Source organism: Muscardinus avellanarius (assembly GCF_963383645.1).
Source record: "Muscardinus avellanarius genome assembly, chromosome: 1".
Taxonomy (NCBI): Eukaryota; Metazoa; Chordata; class Mammalia; order Rodentia; family Gliridae; genus Muscardinus; species Muscardinus avellanarius.
Genome location: NC_137786.1, coordinates 205,512,490 through 205,531,124, shown reverse-complemented (window position 1 = coordinate 205,531,124; position 18,635 = coordinate 205,512,490). Strand labels below are relative to the sequence as shown.

The following is an 18,635-nucleotide window of genomic DNA, read 5'->3' as shown; positions in this document are numbered from 1 at the left end:
ATAAATATTAAGCAAATAGGGACTCTGAGTAAATATTCAGAAAAATATGTTCTGTATGTATGAATTAAATAGGAAGGTTGATACTAATGCAAATTGCGGACTTGCTTGTGGTCTGGCAAGTATGTGCTTGTTTTGTGCTGAGTGAGGAGGAAGTCAAGCAACAATAATTATAACCTAAGATAGTAGGTAAACATGTGGTGTTTTATTTATTTATTTTTGGTGGTACTGGGGATGGAACCCAGGGGCCTTTTACCTCCAGGCTACACTCCCAGACCTATTTTATATTTTATTTGGAAACAGGGTCTCTTAAGCCAGCTGAGGCTGGCTTTGAACCTGTGTGATCCTCCTGTCTCAGCCTCCCAAACGCAGGGATTACAAGCGTGCGCCACCACGCCCGGCTCAATATGTGGTATTTTAATATTACTACTTATTGGTGTTTTTAACTTGTTCTTTAAAAACTCATATAGGTTTCACGGTTTTAGAATAAAGAGAGCAGAGCAAGAATTTTTAACAAGTGATTTTGTAAAATTAAGTAACTTGCTAAAATTAAAAATGTTAAATGCAAATAATACTAGATTCTACTTAAAATAATTTTTCACTATTAATACCCTTGGATACCAACAAGAAACTCTGAACAAAGTATTGTGAACACACTACATGTGCTGAGAAAACAAATTCTGTGAAGTGTCTAGTATGGGAAAATCAAACTTGAAATAGTCTTTATTTTTATTTTTTTATTTTTTTGTGGGTCTGGGGATGGAACTCAGGGGCATTCGACCTCCGAGTTTCAGCCCCTGCCCTATTTTTTATTTTGAAACCGGGTCTCACTGAGTTGCCGAGGGCCTAAGTAGCTGAGGCTGACAGAGACCTGCGATCCTCCGGTCTCAGCCTCCAGAATGCTGGGATTACAAGTGTGTGCCATCACGTCTGGCTATGAAATACCCTTTAGATAGAAAAAATCACAAATAAAGTGCTAGAGAATAGACCCACAGTGAAGGAAAATAAATTTTTATCCATAATAGAGAGCAATTTCACATTTAAAAAAATAAATATAAAAGGAGACAGTACAAGCTGCATTTCATTGCAGTATAGCTATGCATATTTTAAGAAATCATTGGGCTTAGTGAATTTTAATTATATCACTATATATTCTTTTCATGTGTTAGTGGGGACTAAACCCAGGGTTTCTACCTTTGAGTTATAGGCATAGCATATTAATTAATTAACTAATTAATTAATACTGGGGATGGAACCCAGGGGCATTCTACCTCTTGAGCTATACTTCCAGCCCTATTTTATTCTTTTTATTTTGAAACAGGGTCTCCCTAAGTTGCTGAGGCTGACCTCAAACCTGCAATCCTCCTGTCTCAGCCTCCCAAGGTTATAAGAGTACACCACCATGCCTGGCTTACATTATTATATTATGTTCACATAAGTAGAATCACGTAGTATTATCTTTCTGAGACTGTCATTTCATATAGCATAAAGTTCTCAAGGTTCATTATTGTTGTGACATATAGCAGAATTCTCTCACTGAGGCTGAATAATATTCCAGTGCATGTCTGTATTACATTATCTTTCGCCATTCCTCTGTTGACAGAGAGTAAGTTTGTTTCGACCTCTGGGCTATCATGAAAACTGCTACACAAAACGTGGTGGTGCCAGTATATTTAATTTTTTGAAGTCCCTCTATACAAGTTTTCCGTAGTGGCTGGATATCTCATATTCTTACAGTAATGTACATTGGATCTGATTTCTCCATATCCTTGCCAACATTTGTTTTTTATTATTTTGATAATGGCCATCATAACAGATATGAACTATTATCTCATTGTGGTTTTGATTTGCATTTCTCTAATGGCTGAGGATTTAGAGCATCTTTCTAAACACCTGATGGCTATTTGTGTCTTTCTTGGAGAAACGTCTATTCAAGTTTTTTGCCTTTGATTTATGTCTTTGGCAGTGCTGGGAATGGGATGTAGAATCTTGCAAATGCTAGACAAGTGCTCCACTCCTGAGCTGCAGACCTCTGCCCCTGCCTGTCTTTTTGTTGCTATTGACTTCCAGGAGCTCTGTTTTATAGAGGAATCCTCTGTCAGGTATATTCTTTGTAGATATTTTCCCTTCTGTAGGCTGCCTCTTCACTCTCACAGTTAGGTCCCCTTCTGTGCGCAAGGCCTTTGGTCTGAGGTGCTCACACATGTCTATGCTTTTGCTGCCTGTGTTTTTTGTGTCATATCCAAGAGACCACTAATAAGACCAATGCTCTGTAAAGCCTTTCCCTATGGTTTCTTCTATAAGTTTTACAGATTTAGGTTTTATGAAGTCTTTAATTCATTTTGAGTTTCTGTTCTGTGATGTAAAATAAGGGTCCAATTTCCTTCTTTTGCAGGTGGGCTTGTTTTTTTTTTTTTCCTTCTAGTTTTGAAGAGGCCATCCTTTCTTCACTGTGTATTTTTGGCACCTTTGTCAAGGAAGATTTGAACATAAACCTGAGGATTGATTTCAGGGCTCTCTGTTCTGTTCTACTCTTCTATCTGTCGTTTTTTTTTTTTTTTTTTTTTTTTGGTGGTACTGGGGATTGAATACAGGGTTATTCTATCGCCAAGATATACCTCTAGCCCTGTTTTTTATTTTTATTTTGAAACGGGGTCTTTCTAGATTGATGAGTGTCATTACTTGCTGAGATTGTCCTTGAACTTGCGATCCTCCTGTCTCAGCTTCCCAAGTATTGGGAATATAAGCATGTGCTACCACATCCTGTTAATCTGTATGTATTTATGCTAGAGTCATTTGGGTTTGATTCCTGTAGCTTTGTTGCATATTTTGAAATCAGGAAATATAAGGCTTTCATATATTCTTCTCTCATGATTTGACTATTTGGGGTTCTTTACAATTTCACATGAATTATTAGGATTTTTTTCTACTTCTGTAAAACACACCACCAGGATTTTGGTGGGGTTTACATTAAGCCTGTAGATTACTGAGAAGTTAACACATTTTAACAATACCAAATCTTTAAATCTATTCACATGGAATTTTCCCATTTATTTGTGTCTATTACACTTTCTTGTAGCAGTGTTTTGCAGTTTTTGGTGTAACTAGTCTTTTGTCTCTTTGAATTCAGTGAGGCAAGTTGAATTCATTCCTAAGTATTTTATCCATTTTGATGCATTCTAAATAGAATTGCTTTCATAATTTTATTTTTGATTCTTTGGTGATAGTATATAGAAATGCAACTAATTCTTGTATGTTGTCTTTTTTATCCTGCAACATCAATGAATTCATTTATTAGTTCCAAGTTGTGTGTGTGTGTGTGTGTGTGTGTGTGTGTGTGTGTGTGTTAAGTGTGAGTAATCTTTAGGGCTTCCTACATATAAAATCATGTCATTTCAGAGAGAGACAATTTTACTATCTCCTTTCTCATTTGGATGGCTTTTATTGTTTTCTTGCCTAGTGACTCTGACTAAGGTTTCTAGTACTATGTTAAATAGAAGTGCCTTGTTCCTGGTCTTAGAAAAAAATGTCAGTTCTTCACCACTTGAGTATGTTAGCTTTGGGCTTTTCACATATGGTCTTTATTATGCTAATGCAATTTCCTTCTAGTCCTAGGTTGTTGAGCATTTATTTTAATCATGAAGGTATATTAACTTTTAGAAGTGTTTTTTGCATTTATCGGGATGATCATGTGATTTTTATCCTCTAATGTGTTAAAGTGATGTATCACATTGACTTCTGTATATCAAGCCATCCTTGCATCCAAGGAATAAATCTTATTTGGCCCTTTAATTTTGCTGTTGAATTCAGTTTACTAGGTTTTTTTTTTTTTTTTTTTTTGGTGTGGTACTGGATATTGATTTTAGAAGCAATCTACCTCTCAGTTACACGCCTCCATCCCTATTTTATTTTTAAAGCAGTGTCTCACTAAATTGCAGAGGGCCTTACTAGGTTGTTGAGGCTGGCTCAGAATCTGCAATCCTCCTGTTTTAGGATCTGTATAATCCAATATTGAGATTATAGGTATGTACCACCATGCCTGGCTTGCTAGTTTTTGGATGAGAATTTTTGCATCTATATTCATTACAGATAGTGGCTTGTGATTTTTTTTTTTCTTGTGGTGTTTTTTCCTGGCCTTGGTATCAGAGTAATGCTGGCCTCATAAAATGAGTTTGGATGTGTTCCCTCTTCTTCAGTTTTTTGGAAGAGTTTGAGAAGAATTGGCATTAATTCTTTTAAAAATGTTTGGTAGGATTCACCAGTGAGGCCATCTGGTCCTGGGATTTTCTTTGTTGGAAGGTTTTTGATTACTGCTTGCATCTCCTTACCAGTTAACACTTCTGTTCAGATTTTTAGTCTTCATGCATCTCCTTACAAGTTATAGTTCTGTTCAGATTTTTAGTCTTCATTCAATCTTGGTAGGCTATATATTTCTAGGAATTGTCTATTTTTTCTAGGTTATCCAATTTAATGGGTTATAATTGTTCATAAGAGTCTCTCTAGTCCTTTCTTTAAATTCTGTAGCATTAAAACAATGTAATGTCAAAAAATAATGTAATGCATCTCTTTTTTTTTCCTATTTCTTAGGATATTATCTCTTTTTTTCTTAGTCAGCCAAAATTTGTCAGTATTGTTGAGGTTTTCAAAAGACCAGTTCTTTGTTTTTAAATTTTATTTCGCCTCTAATCTTTATTATTTTCTTCTTTCTATTCCTTTTCTAGTTCCCTCAGGTGTAGAGTGAGCTTGTTAATTTGAGGTATTTTTCTTTTTAAATGTGTTTATTGCTATGAACTTTCCTCTTAGTACTGCTTTTGCTGTGTCCCATTTCGATATGTTGTGTTTTTGTCTTTATTTATCTCAAGATGTTTTCTAATTTTTCCTTTTGATCTCTTCTTTGACTTCTTCTTTGTTATAAAACAGTATTATTTAATTTCTACATATTTGTGAATTTTCCAGTTTCCTTTTTGCTATTTACTTATGGTTTTATTCCACTGACATCAGAAAAATGTCATGGTTTTGATCTTCTTGAATTTGCCAGCACATGTTTTGTTACCTAACACGTGCTCTGTTCCGGAAAATGTCCCATGCAGACTTGAAATGAAGGGGTGGAATGCACTATGTGTCTGTTAGGTTCCATTTGGTCTACACTGTTGTTAAGTCCTTTCTCCTTACTGATCTTCTGTTTGGGTATTTCACCTATTACTGAAAAGGGGGTTATTGAACTCTCCTATTATTGTGCTGCTGCCTAATTCTCCTTTCTGTTCTGTCAGTGTTCTTTATACTCTAGTGCTGTGATGTTGGAAGCAAACATCGTTATAATTATATCCTCCTGGTAAATTAATCCTTTTATCATTTAATGCCATTTTTATCTCTTGTAACACTTTTTGATATCATTCTGTTTGATACAAATATGGCTACTTGTATGAATGAAGTAATCTTTTCACATTCCTTCTTCTTTAGCTCATGTGCATCCTTTTTTTTATTGGTGCATATTATTTATACAACTCAGTGGATTTTATTGTGACATACTTGTAAACATATAGATAGATAAGGTAGTTAGATTATGGTGTTCTTAAATCTAAATAATTTTTTTTTGTGGTACTGGGAATTGAACCCAAGGGCATTCTACCTCTGAGTTAAAACCCCAGCCTATAGCCCTATTTTTTTATCTTTCATTTTTTTTTTTTTTGAAGGGGAGTAAAAGGTTTATTGGAAGCAGCAGGGAATGGGGGAAGGATGGGGGAAGGGTGGCTGAACACCCGCAAAGGGACTGGAACTCTGGGGTCCAGGAGCTGCCTTCAGGACAATACTTGAGAGTAGCCCAAGCCGAATTGCCTTCAGTTGCAGGCTGCTTTCTTCCAGAGTCCACGCGATCTGCCAGAAGGGAATAGGAAAAGAGGCAGAACACCACTCGGGCTGTCAGGACTCTGATGTCCAGTAGTTGCCTTTAGGTCACTACCTGAGTGTTGCCCGAGCCAAGTGCCGTCAGTTGCAAACTACTTTCTCCCAGAGTCCATGCGATCTGCCAGAAAAGAGGTGCAGGTCACCCCTAGGGGCCCTGGTCAGCTTTGATGTCCAGCAGAGGCCTTCAGGTCACTACCCGAGAGCAGCCCGGGCCACGTGCCATCAGTTGCACTCTGCCTTCTCTCAGGACTAACATGACCCGCGTTCGAGAGAACAGCTCCCCAAAAGGGGAGGGGGGTCCCGAGAGGGAAAAGCCCCCTTATCTTTCAGTTTTGAAACAGGGTCTCACTAAGTTGCAGAGGGCCTCACTAAGTAACTGAGGCTGGCCTCAAATCTTCTATCCTCTTATGTCAGCCTCCCAGGTACTGGGATTACAAGCATGTGCCACCATGCCTGGCTAAATCTAAGCAAATCTTTAAAAATAGCATATATAAATTATAAATTATTTATTTATTTTGATGTTTAATGGTTTAATGATGGAATGCTTTTCAAAGAGGTGGCTACAGAGAATTTTTCAAACTACATTCTAGGAATATTTTAACCATGCAACACAGAAATGAAATAAACTGGTTTCTTACCACAACTACCCTAAAAACACTGCAATCCTTTTTCTCTCCAAAATAACCCCGATCTCACATGAAGACAATCACCGCTGGAGGGACCAGAAATCCAGCCTTGTGGACAAAAGCAAAAACTAAAGGAAAGATAGCCACTCAGTGGTCAGCTGGTAGAAGCAGGGAACTCAGTGCCCTTCTGTTTTGGTCTTCTTACTCGTGCTCTTCTTGTCTCTCTTCTTCAGTCCATCCATCCATGTTAGCTCTCAGGAGGTTTGAATAAGCCATCTGAAACTTACTCACTTCTCTGGAGCGCACCACAGTGCCCATCTTCTTTTTCCCATGAGTAGCCCTCAGCAGACACTTGTCCGAGTACTCAGTGTTGTCCACAGAACCCTTCCTTGGCATGGGTTTAGTGCGACCATCAAGCTTCTTCAAGGTGATGTACACACTGCCCGGCTGCCTGCACTTCTGGAGGAGCCTGGTCAGCTCCGTCAGGAATTGCCTGCTCTGGAGAAGAACCATCGCTGCGTCAGACCTGACTCCGCGTCTCAAATTTATTTTTTAAATTCATTCTGTCACTCTGCTTCTTTTTATTGGGCAGTTTAATCTATTTGAGTAACTATTGACAGGGAGCAAGTTACCACTGCATTTTTTGTTGTTTTCTCTCTTACAGTTTTCATACCTCTTTTCTTCTCTTGCTGTGTGTGTATGTGTGTGTGTGTGTGTGTGTGTGTGTGTGTGTGTGTGTCTTTTTTTTTTTTTTTTGGTAGTAACCTGCTTTGATTCCTCTCTATTTGGAGATTAAACCCAGGGCTTTGTGCACACTGGGAAAGCATTCTACCACTGAACTACATTCCCACCCCTCATTTTATTTTGTATCTTTTATAGTTATTTTTGTTGTGGTTATCATTGGGTTTACATTAAATATTTTATTGTTATAACAATTTATGGTGATAACAATTTAACTTCAATTATATACAAAAACTCTATAGTTTTAACTCCCTACCTCACCCTTTGTTACTGATGTCACATCTTTTTATATTGTGTATTCACTAACATATTTTAGTACAATTATTTACTATACATTTTTGTGATACAAGGGATTGAAGCTTTACCAAGCTACATCCTAGGGGCATGTACTACTTCCAAGCTACAACCCAGCACTTTTTATTTTTTGTTTTGAAACTAGGTGTTGCTGAGATCCTGAGTTTTGCTGCATTGCTGAGGTTGCTGAGAGTCTGACTACATTGCTGAGGCTACTCTCAAAACTGCAATCTTCCTGCCTCAGCCTCCAAGTGCTGGGATAACAGGTGCTTGTCACCATGCCTGCCTAGTATGCATCTGTCTTTTAACTTCTATACCACAGTTAAAGTGATTTACTTACCATCATTATAACATTCTAGGCTTGCCTATATATATATAATTAGTAATATATACATACATATATATATACACATATATATGTATATATATATTAACTTTAGTAGAGGTTTACACTTTCATATGTTTTTGTATTGCCAGATAGTGTCATTTCATTTCATTTCACTAGATTTAAAAAATTTTAAACCTGGGAAAGTCTTTATCTCTTCTTTAGTTTTGCCAGCCATCCCAATCTTCATTGGTACGTTTATCCTTTTTCTCTTAGCACTTGGCATCTATTATCCCATTTCCTTCTGGCCTTCAAGGTTTCTGCTGAGAAGTTGGATAGTCTCCTGAAAGTTTCCTTGTACATGATGCTTTACTTTTCTCTTGCTGCCTACAAAATTCTCTTTTGGTCTCTCATCTTTGACAATTTGATTATAATGCGTCTTGGTGTGGATTTTTATCATCTTATTTGGATCCAGTGGCTTCTTGAAGCTATACATATACCCTCCCAAGTTTGGGGAGTTCATTGCCATTATTTATTTAAATAACCTTTTGTTCTCTCTTCTCTTCTCCTTCATGGGTTCCCATAATACATATACTGGTTGGTGACCCATACATCCGTTAGGCTTTACTTGCTTTTCTTCACCATTTTATTTTTCTGTATGTTTCTCTGGATATTTTTAAATGACATGTCTTTGAGTTCACTGATTCTTTCTTTAGCTTGATCAAGTCTGCTGCGTAACCCTCTGCTGACTCTTTCATCTGAGTTATTGTGGTAGTCAGATTTTCACTTCTGTGATAAAATACTTGATAAAACAATTTAGAGCAGAAAAGATTTATTTTGGCTTATGGTTTCAGACTGCATTGTTTCTTGGCCCGTGGTAAGGTGGTACATCTCCGTGGAAGGGCATGGCGGAAGAAAGATGCTCACCTCCTGGTGGCTAGAAAGCAGGTTGGGCCTAGTGGAGGGTAGTGGTGGTGGACAAAGAGAAAAGAAGGGGACCGGGGACAAGATATACCTTTCCACAGCATATCCTAGTGATCTATTTCCTTTAAATAGATTCCACTTTTTTTTTTGTACTGGGGATAGAACCCAGGGGCATTCTACCTTTGAGCTACATCTCCAGCCCTATTTTTAATTTTTTTAAAATTTTGAAACAGGGTCTCAATAAATTGCAGAGGGAGGGCCTCACTAAGTAGTTGAGGCTGGCCATGAACCTATGATCCTCCTGTCTCAGCCTCCTAAATCCTGGGATTACAAGTGTGCACCACCACACTGGGCTTCCCATCTCTTATAGCTTCCACATTTCCCAATAATGCAATCTAATAAATTAGAAATCCATTATTATCCATTGATAAGCCCAGAGCCCTTATGATCCAATCAACCAACTCCCAAGAGCCTTCCCTTTGGACACTGCTGCTTTGGGGATCAAGTCGTCAACATATGAGCCTTTGGGAGACATCCCTAATCCAAACTATGACAGCTCTTGCATGCTTCAGTTCCAAACAGTTTTTCTACTTTTTAAAAAATTTGTTGAAATCTCATTTGTTCACAAATAGGTTTCCTGAACTTTCCCAATATCTTTATGATGGTTATTATGAAATTTGTCAGGTATTTCACATATCTCCTTTAAAATTTTTTTCTAAAGAGTTTGTCTTTAGCTGGGCATGGTGGCACACACCTGTAATCTCAGTACTTGGGAGGCTAAGACGAAAAACTCACAGGTTTGAGATCGGCTTAAGCAACTGAGTGAGATTCTCAGCAACTTAGTGAGGTTCGTTCTCAAAAATCAAAAGTAAAAACATGGACAAAAGTAAAAAAAAAATGGACTAGACTGTAGCTTAGAGATAGAATGAATCCCTCTGGGTCCAATCCCCAGTACTGTGCGTACACACACACACACACTAAAAAGTTTGTTTCTAAAGATTTATTTTGTTCCTTTGATCAGACCATTCTCCCCTGTTTCTTCATGTTCCTTGTAACTTTGTGTTGCTGGGTGTCCACAGATTTTAAAAAATGGCTACCTCTCCCAGTCTTTTCACACTGGATTTGTATAGGAAGACTTTCACCAATCATCCCAGTTTGAGATTCTGGGAACATATCAAACCTTTTTGTGGATATGTCTTCTTTAGACTCGTGTGTTCAGATTGCTACTTGAAAAAAAATACATTGGTTTCTTTTTGCTCAGGAACTTATACTCTCTTGCTCCCTCTGGTGTCTCTCTGCAATACCTAAAGTCCTCTGAGGCAGTAGGACACTATCCGTGTGTGTGTGTGTGTGTGTGTGTGTGTGTGTGTGTGTGTGTGTGTGTTTTCTTAGTGGGCATGAGGCATCTAGAGTATGTCAGGTCTCACCAATGCCCTGAGTCAGGTAGACAGAAATCAGCTGTGGGACAGCCACCAAAAAAGCTGGAATGTTGTATATATGTTCTATACTTCTCTTGCCTCCTGAGGGAGAGTTTACCAAACTGTATTGCTCCGTGTCTGCTATACCACAGGTCTTCTGGAACAGCAGCACACTGCCTAGCTTCTTTGTTCTCAGTGGCCTCCAGGTATTTAGAGTATGCCAGGCCCTACTAGTGCTGGGCCCTTGGGCAGCTCCTCTGAAAAGTTAGAGCATTGGATGTACAGTCCAGTCTTCCTTTTCCTTCCCTAGGGAGAATCCATGAGCTAGGAGATTCCTCCTGAAATATGATGAGCCCTCCAAAATCTATGTTGAAACACTCTTCAATGTAACATAGTAAGAGATGGGGCCCTTGAGCGGTGATTAAGTTATGATACTCATGCTGATGAATGAGATTAGTACCCTTATCAAAGGGTTCAAGGCTAAAGGGAGCACTTTCTTTCTCTTTCATCCCTTCTGTATAATACGAGATAACCTAGATGGCACCATCTATGAAGAATGGGCTTTTACAGGGCACTGACCCCAGAGGTACCTTGGCTTGAGACTTTTCAATCTCTAGAACTATGAGAAGTGAATTTCTTTTGTTCACAAGTTACCCAGTCTGTGGCATTTTGTTGTAGCAGCACAAATGGGCTGAGACACCTCCTGGCACTATGCCAGGGAAAAAGAATATGGCAAGAGGGTGCTATGAATTCCCCTTCCAGCCTAGATGCAGCTGGTCTTGTGCTGTCTTAGGATTCTGTAATTGGTTTCTGGATTTCTTGCAAAGGAAATCAGTCCATGTATTATTACTCATTCAGTATCTCTATGAGAGGAAAGAGAGTCTGAGGCTTCCTATTTCACTATCTTGCTGATGTCACCACTAGATTTTCTCAAATTGGCCTTGTAAATAAGATAATCTCACCTAATAATGGTCACTAAATTTTCTTAAGATGGACAAGTCTCAGCTAAACTAATGGTGCTATATCAATATGGCTGAATTTTATGTAGATAACTAGAAGAAAACAAAAGCATTTTAAGAAAGATTCCTCACTCAACATCATATATTCACTTATAACCAATATGATAATTTTGATTAAGCTCACTGATTGATAGAAATGGCTTCATGTGTAAGAATGATAGTTTCTAAAATATAGTAGTAAAAGGGTAAATCCAATCCATTTATTTAAAAATCCTTAAAACTTTCCCACTAATTATCATGATAACCAAAGGGGATTTAGAAAAGAATCCTTTTTTTTTTGTGGTACTAGGGATGGAACTCAGGGGTTTTCTACCTCCAAGCAACACCCCCCAGTTCTATTTTTAATTCTTGAAACAGGGTCTCACTAAGTTGCAGAGGGTGTCACTAAGTAGCTGAGGCTGTCTGTGAACTGCAATCCTCCTGTCTCAGCCTCCCAAATGCTGGGATTACAAGTATGTGCCACCATGCCTGGCTAAATTTTTTTTTTTTTTTTTTTTTTTGCGATCTGAAGTTCAATTCCAGTATGCCAGTATTAATGACTATTATTATTTTTATTAGATTTTATATCATGGGTGATGTTCTACATTTAATTCTTAAATGACTATTTATCTATTTCATTTTATTTTTGCAGTGTCTATGCTAGACAGAGACCCAAGGAAATGGACCCATATATATTTTTATTGCTAACTTAGTACATAGATACTAATTGCGGAAACAATCTATTTGAAGACCTTGAGACATTTGTACTGACTGTTAATATGGTGTAGTACAGCCATTACAACTGACAGTAGACATTATACCTTGTAAAATGTTTCAAATATACTGCACTTATAATTTGGCTCTCATAAATGATGAGCACATCCTAATATAAGCTGGAATTATAATCTTTTGTTTTACTGGTTACAAATTTTTCTTTTGGATTTAATTTTCCTTTGCTTTTGGAAAATAAGCATCAAGAATAACTTTAGATTTTTCTTGTCTAACTGATATGACTATTTTGTATTTTAATATAAACGAACTATTCTATAGCTTCTTTCTATGTGCTAGGAAACAATGCAAATAGAAAACCCAATTTACCTTCCTAAGATTCATGGTGTGATTTATCATGAAGTAAGGAGATCATATTGTACCCTTTCAGTCTAACTTCAATTTTGGTTTCCAAACAACCTATATCTCTTTCCAGGTTAAAAGCACTGAAAGTACACATGAACACTAAGGAAAATCTTAAAATTTCCTGAAATGCATTAGCCACCCTATTTATATAACAAATATCTTGTTTGTTTATGATGGTCTACATCATTAATCTAGATAAATAAATGTACAAGTGAAGGGAGCTGGGTTTGCTGTGTTGTCCATTGCCCAGCAACCAATGGCTGCAACTGCTTTGCAGCAGGGCACTGTGACAGAGCCTTTGAGCTTTTGCAGCATATGCTAGTTTTTATATCAATACTGGACCAGGCAGGAAAGCCTGAGAACTCACATTAGCTATTAGTTAGGAGGGAAAGTTTGGGATGTTTGTTTTTCAAGAATTTCACTTTCCCCAAATCTTAATGTTTGTCTCATATAGGTGATGAACACATAGAAGCTTTTTAATAGCACAGCATCTATATATTTAAAATGTTCACCTTTAAAACAAAACTATAAATGCCTACTAGGTTAGTTACATGTTTTCATTAAGAATAACTTATGAGCACTGAAAAAGTTTCAACAACATAGGCTTACAATAAATTAATATAATGTGAAAACAATACACTATAAATATATATAAAACAAAAACATCTACCATTGAGTTACATCCCCAGCCCTCTTTTTTTTTATTACTAAAAGTACTTTTAGATACATCTGATTATAGCAAAAAGAACCTCTTTGAAGTGGATTTTATGAACAACACATTGAAAATATATAATATAAAAATGATAACACAAAAATTGAAAATTTCCATCAACTTAGTATTTAAATGGTTTAACTAAAAAAATTAAAACCCATACTATAGTTCTTTGGTTGAAGGTAAAGTCTATTTCTTTTATAAGCTTTGTTTACAAGCTTCAAAAATAATATCATAGCAATATTTCATGCTTGATTTAAAGTAACAGGCAGTATTATTCTTCAGATAAATGAGCCTCTTTAATTGGAAAGTATACTGTAGGTATACTACCTCAGCCAACAAATCTGATATCCAACAGATGTGCACTTGGAGTTCCTATTCTGAATGTTGATGTTACACGGTGTTTGTGCTACCAAAAAAGTTGAAAAGATGCTCCTTTTGTTGTCAACTTGCCCTATGACTATAAGTCACTGTCTTTCTAAGTCAGTTTCTTTATTATTTAGTTGGGCATAATACCTGCCCTGTTAGACAGAGCTTACTTGTCTTTGGTATTCTTTAACAGACAGTGAAAAGTTGTAGAGGCAAGATAAATAAATTTCCTATACATACCGACACTAACAATTATGGAGAAGGGAGGGACTTCCATCCAAGAATAAGAGTAAATATGGTAGTTTTGCAGCTAGGTGTAATTACTTTGAAAAAAAGTGGAAATTTAATTTTTTTTTCTTTAAGGAGGAGTGCTCTTTATTAGAAACTGCAAGAGACCTGATCCTTCCAAGTCCTCATTCTTTTATAAAACACCTAGTCTGAGCCAATAAAACAACAAGTCTCTGATTTCTTTGTTTATAAAATATTACTAGTATCTGGTCTCCTTTCATAATCTAACAAAATTTTAGTAGTTTTAATGTGTAACAATATAGTGAATGAGACAGTTTTCCATTTGTTAGTCTCCCAAACAAAATCATTTACTGTATGTGTGCTTACTTTAAAGTTAAAAAGTACAATAAATACAGGTATGATGGCACCTGCCTGGAATCCCAGTACTCGGGAGGCTGAGATAGGAGGATCACAAGTTTGAGGGCAGTCTCACCAACTTAGTGAGAACCTGTTTCAAAATATAAAGTACAAAAAGGTCTGGGAGGGGGGGGTACATGGTTTAATCCCCAGTACAAACAAAACAAAACAAAACACCAAAACTCTTTTTCTCTTCCTCACTTCCTGGGCCCAAAGCTGAGGATATAAGTATATGTATAAACATATATACATATATGTTTAAGGCTACAAAAGTCAACCCCGGAGATTATAATAAAATCTTGAAACTCCAGCTGGTTTTTGGTCTTTTGTTACAAAAAGATTTCATTTTGAATATAAGGCCAAGCTTCAAGAAATATAGCTCAAACATAAGAGTTCAAGAACTATTTTCTACTCAGAAACAGTTCATCATAAATTATACTTTTGCTTTTATTGTTTAGGAATAAAATATAATATTAATGTGCAAATTAACATTTGACCTATTCATATAATATAGTATGGTCTGGTGTTTCCCAAAGTGTGCTTTTTGGAAGACGAGTTCTATGTGACAGAAGCTTTAATAAAATGGTTCTATTGAGCATCAGGAGGTTCAAATCATTGTGGGAAATGCTGGGTTAAACAAGGTTATGTTATTTTTCCCTTTAGGATTTCTACATTCCTTTATAGATTTCTAAGTGGGGACTATATTATGCTGAGTTTCCTCGGCTTATTTGACCAGTGAATCCTTTGTTGATTGGGAGCATCTCACAGGATTAGTGCTACACAGCATGCATTTGGAATATGCTAGCATATCTATCTTATAAGATTAGCCACCAGAAATCACAAATTCATCCAAGAGTGCTTATTTTCTCCCTTTCCATGTTCCCCCCGGACCCCCCTGGCCCTTTATTTCTTCCTTTTGAAATCATTACAATGCCACTACTCTGGTCTCCTCTCTTCCACACTCTTTTTCTATACCTTGCCCAAGAGTTAACTTTCCCAGAGTCTCCATTTTCCATAGGTCACTCTGTGAAATCTTTCCACTGTACTCAGATTTAGATTTCTTACTTCTGACTTCAACAGCCCCTTGATCTGATGTTCCCAGCCTTACTTTGGGATTCTATATTCTACTTGTCCACTATAAAAAAGCTTACTCACTTTCCCCAAATCTGCTCCTCAGTTTCCCATATCTCAACTTCTGTTCATAATTTCATTTGGATGAAACATCTTTTTCAATCCGACTTGTCCATTTTTTCAAAGTCTATCTGATATATCACTCTCCTTTATTAACCATTCTTAGAATTTTAGCCTTTTTTCAAAGGGTTGAAGAACACTATTTTATGGTGCGTCAAGAATTTCTCAAAGACCTCTCTCTGCATCAGAAATTACTCCTTCTACAAGCACATATATCTATAATAGCATGGAAGGTGGTACTTTTCCTGATGCTTAACAGGATGCATCTCTAGAGGCTTCCAGCAATTTGGCCCAGAGGTGTATTCTTCTACTGGAGCCATCAGCCCAACTTCCACATAAGAATTTTGGAGCAGGAATGAGCTATGGGGCTACTTGTCTTTGTGGGAACTACAGTGTTAATGGTGCAAAGAAATTCTATTCTTTTTTTCTTTTGTATAGGGAATTGAACCCAGAGGTTTTCTACCTCTGAGGTACACACACCACCAGCCCAATTTTTATCTTTTTATTTTGAAGCATGATCTCACTAAGTTGTGGAGGGCCTCACTGAGTTGCTAAGGCCAACCATGAACCTGCAATTCTGTCTCAACCTCCCAAGTGCTGGGGTTACAAGAGTGTGCCACCATGCCCAGTTTCAAAGGTACCAGTAGGACTCTTAGAGACTCACTCAAAGGCTGGCTATGCCTGTAGATGAAAAGACTGGCATTCCAACAGGGGTTCAACATCTGTTTAGGCAGAGAACATTCGGATCTGTCCCTGTGCCTATTGAGCAAAGAAGAGAGAACTGAAGAGAATGACAAGATAGAAGTTTTTTTTGGAATGGCACAGCCACAGTTTTGACTGGTAAGAATGTATGGAATTGCTGTGGGCCAAGTCAAACGTGCTTGCTGCATTTGAGTCAGCTTGCCGGTGTTCTACCCAAGATGATGAGCTGACTGGCAAGGGGAATCCATCAGCAATAGGCTGTGGGCAGGGTACTTGACATTAGAAAACACTATGGCATGGGTCCTCCAAAAACTCAAACGTCTAACACTTGAGAGGACTAGCATGTGGACAGCTGTCTCAGGGACAATCAGAGAAGGAATGATAATCTTAAGAGCGACCAGCCGTGGGAAGACGCACGATGTGCTCACACTCATGGCTTATTCCCAGCTCAGCAAACTCAAGGCCATGGGTCCTGCAGAGGGAGAACCCATATGTTCAGAACCAGAACCACTCTCCAGTTCCTTCAACATCTCAAACATCTCAAACACTGAGGATCCTGGACCAAGCCTGCAATGGGTAAATGACAGATGAAATTTTCACCTGCATTTGTGGTTTAAGTTTTAAATAATACCAAATTTTAATAAACAAGTGACTCCCAGAGCTGTAGAATATGACAAAGACTTACTTATAGGACAGAAAAAGATTTGAAGAAAACATAGCTGAGAGCAAGGATGGGAGCAAATAAAACTGCTTAGTGTGTATACTTCCTAAGTTGGAATCCCTTAATAAACTGGTTGAATGCTTTTGTCTGGGGGCATATTAGGCTGGAGTAAAAGAGAGTCAGTTGAAGAAGTAAGTCACAGCCCCTGGCCTGGCCACTCATACATTTTACAAATAAAGTTGGGGCCATTAGGATCCATCTTGTAGGTGATTTGAAGGCATAGGTGTTAAGAAATTTTACTGCCTATTATTTTTGAGTTTTCCTATTTTGAAAAGAGATGGGTTAGTCAAGTTGACCCAGAAGTCCCTCCATGATAGCTGGATAAAATTTGATAATAGCAAGTTCAACTAAAATAGTAATTTTATAATAGCAATTAAAATTGAAATGGTTGTAGCCAACATTAGCATTTGCACAATGAAACCTAAATCATCTTTAATAAGAGAAATGAAAATAAGATAGTATTGGTAGTAAGGTAGATGTTGACTGACATACCCTTCTTCCTACATTCTTTCTCTTTCCGGTGCAGCCTTACCAAGAAGGACCTACACATGCCCCAAGAATGTAATAGAGGAATCTGGTGATATACTTGCCCAGTAAAAAGAGATTTGAGGCCCAGCTCTGTCACTAGTTAAGGGCCTAACACTGGGGTGGGCAACATAGAAGCAAAGGTTATGGTTGGAGCAGCCATCTTCACAAGGTTTTAAAGAATTCTAGGAGTATCCACAAACCCCCTTTGCTTTTCTATTTACTCTCCCCAGTCCTTTGACACTATTTGATAGTTGCTTTTGTTATTCTAACTAGATCAGGTCAATAGTTTATTAATCAAGGTACCTGCAATTAATTAGGATTTTTTTTTTTTTTTTGGTGGTACTGGGGATGGAACCCTTCTACCTCTTGGCTACACTCCCAGACCTATTTTATATATATATTTTTTATTTGGAAACAGGGTCTCTTAAGCCAGAGCAAGTGGCTGGCTTCGAATCTGTGCGATCCTCCTGTCTTCGCCTCCCAAGCATGGGGATTACAAGCCTGCACCACCATGCCTGGCTTACTTAGGATTTTATCTTCTAGAAATTTCCTTCAAGACAAAGCCTCCAACTCCTGTGCAGTTTTCCTGTGATTTGCTTTCACTGAATGCCTAAGTTATTCGTTCCTCTTTCAGTTCTTCACTGATAAGCCAAATTTCCAGGGTTTAAATTCTCAGTAGACCCTTTACCACAGAGTAACCTTGATACCAATTACTTCCATCTGTAAAATGATGATTGCATACATTTTATACATTCAAGTAATTCATAAGTTAAAACATGGTGATTGCATATATTTTATACATTCAAAGAATTCATAAGTTAAAACATGCAAAGTTCTTAGAATAATGACTGGCATTTTATATGTTAGCCATCATTTTTTCTCATGTATGTAGTCTGGGTCTATTGTGCAGAGAAGGCCAGCTTCATGGGCATCACATAGAGCACTGTGCTTAGAGGGCCCCAGCACTTGGGTTCTTGTACACTGTGACTGCTGCCTTGAAATTTTTTAACAATTTTATCTTGAATCTCTGTTCAGTAGGTGAAATGTGCTGGGACAATGGAATGTTTGTGGGGTGAATAAGAGGGGTTGGCTGATATGCAGCCCTGTTCCCTGGCGTCCCTGTACCCTTCTGCCTGTTTTGCCATTCCCTGGGGCTGCAGACCCATGGTTCTCCCACTCTCTGCCCTGCCTCACCAGTGACTGCTATTGTTATCTGCCCCAGTTTAAGGTCTGAGTGAGATTCAGGGTTGTACACATATACCATGGCATCTTGAGGTGGGGCATTGCGGCGCTCCTGCTGGGGGCTGGCAAGGCAAGCTTTTTAGCCACCTCTCATTCAGGTATCTGTTGCATTCTGGTATGCAAGATGCACTATTTAACCAGGGTAGGTTGGGACAGTGGGTCTT

At 37.8% G+C, this 18,635-nt stretch overlaps 1 protein-coding gene and 1 pseudogene across 3 annotated transcripts in view; both read right to left on the bottom strand.

The window, feature by feature from the left end:
- The window catches only part of ELP4 (elongator acetyltransferase complex subunit 4), a gene marked incomplete at both ends in the record, with an annotated part of 241,013 nt that overhangs the window by 40,248 nt on the left and 182,130 nt on the right, over positions 1-18,635 (bottom strand). The gene's annotated exons all lie outside the window — the stretch shown is intronic.
- On the bottom strand, positions 6,704-7,040 carry LOC308272478 (signal recognition particle 14 kDa protein-like; annotated as a pseudogene). Its single transcript has one exon. The product of its transcript is annotated as a signal recognition particle 14 kDa protein-like (transcript).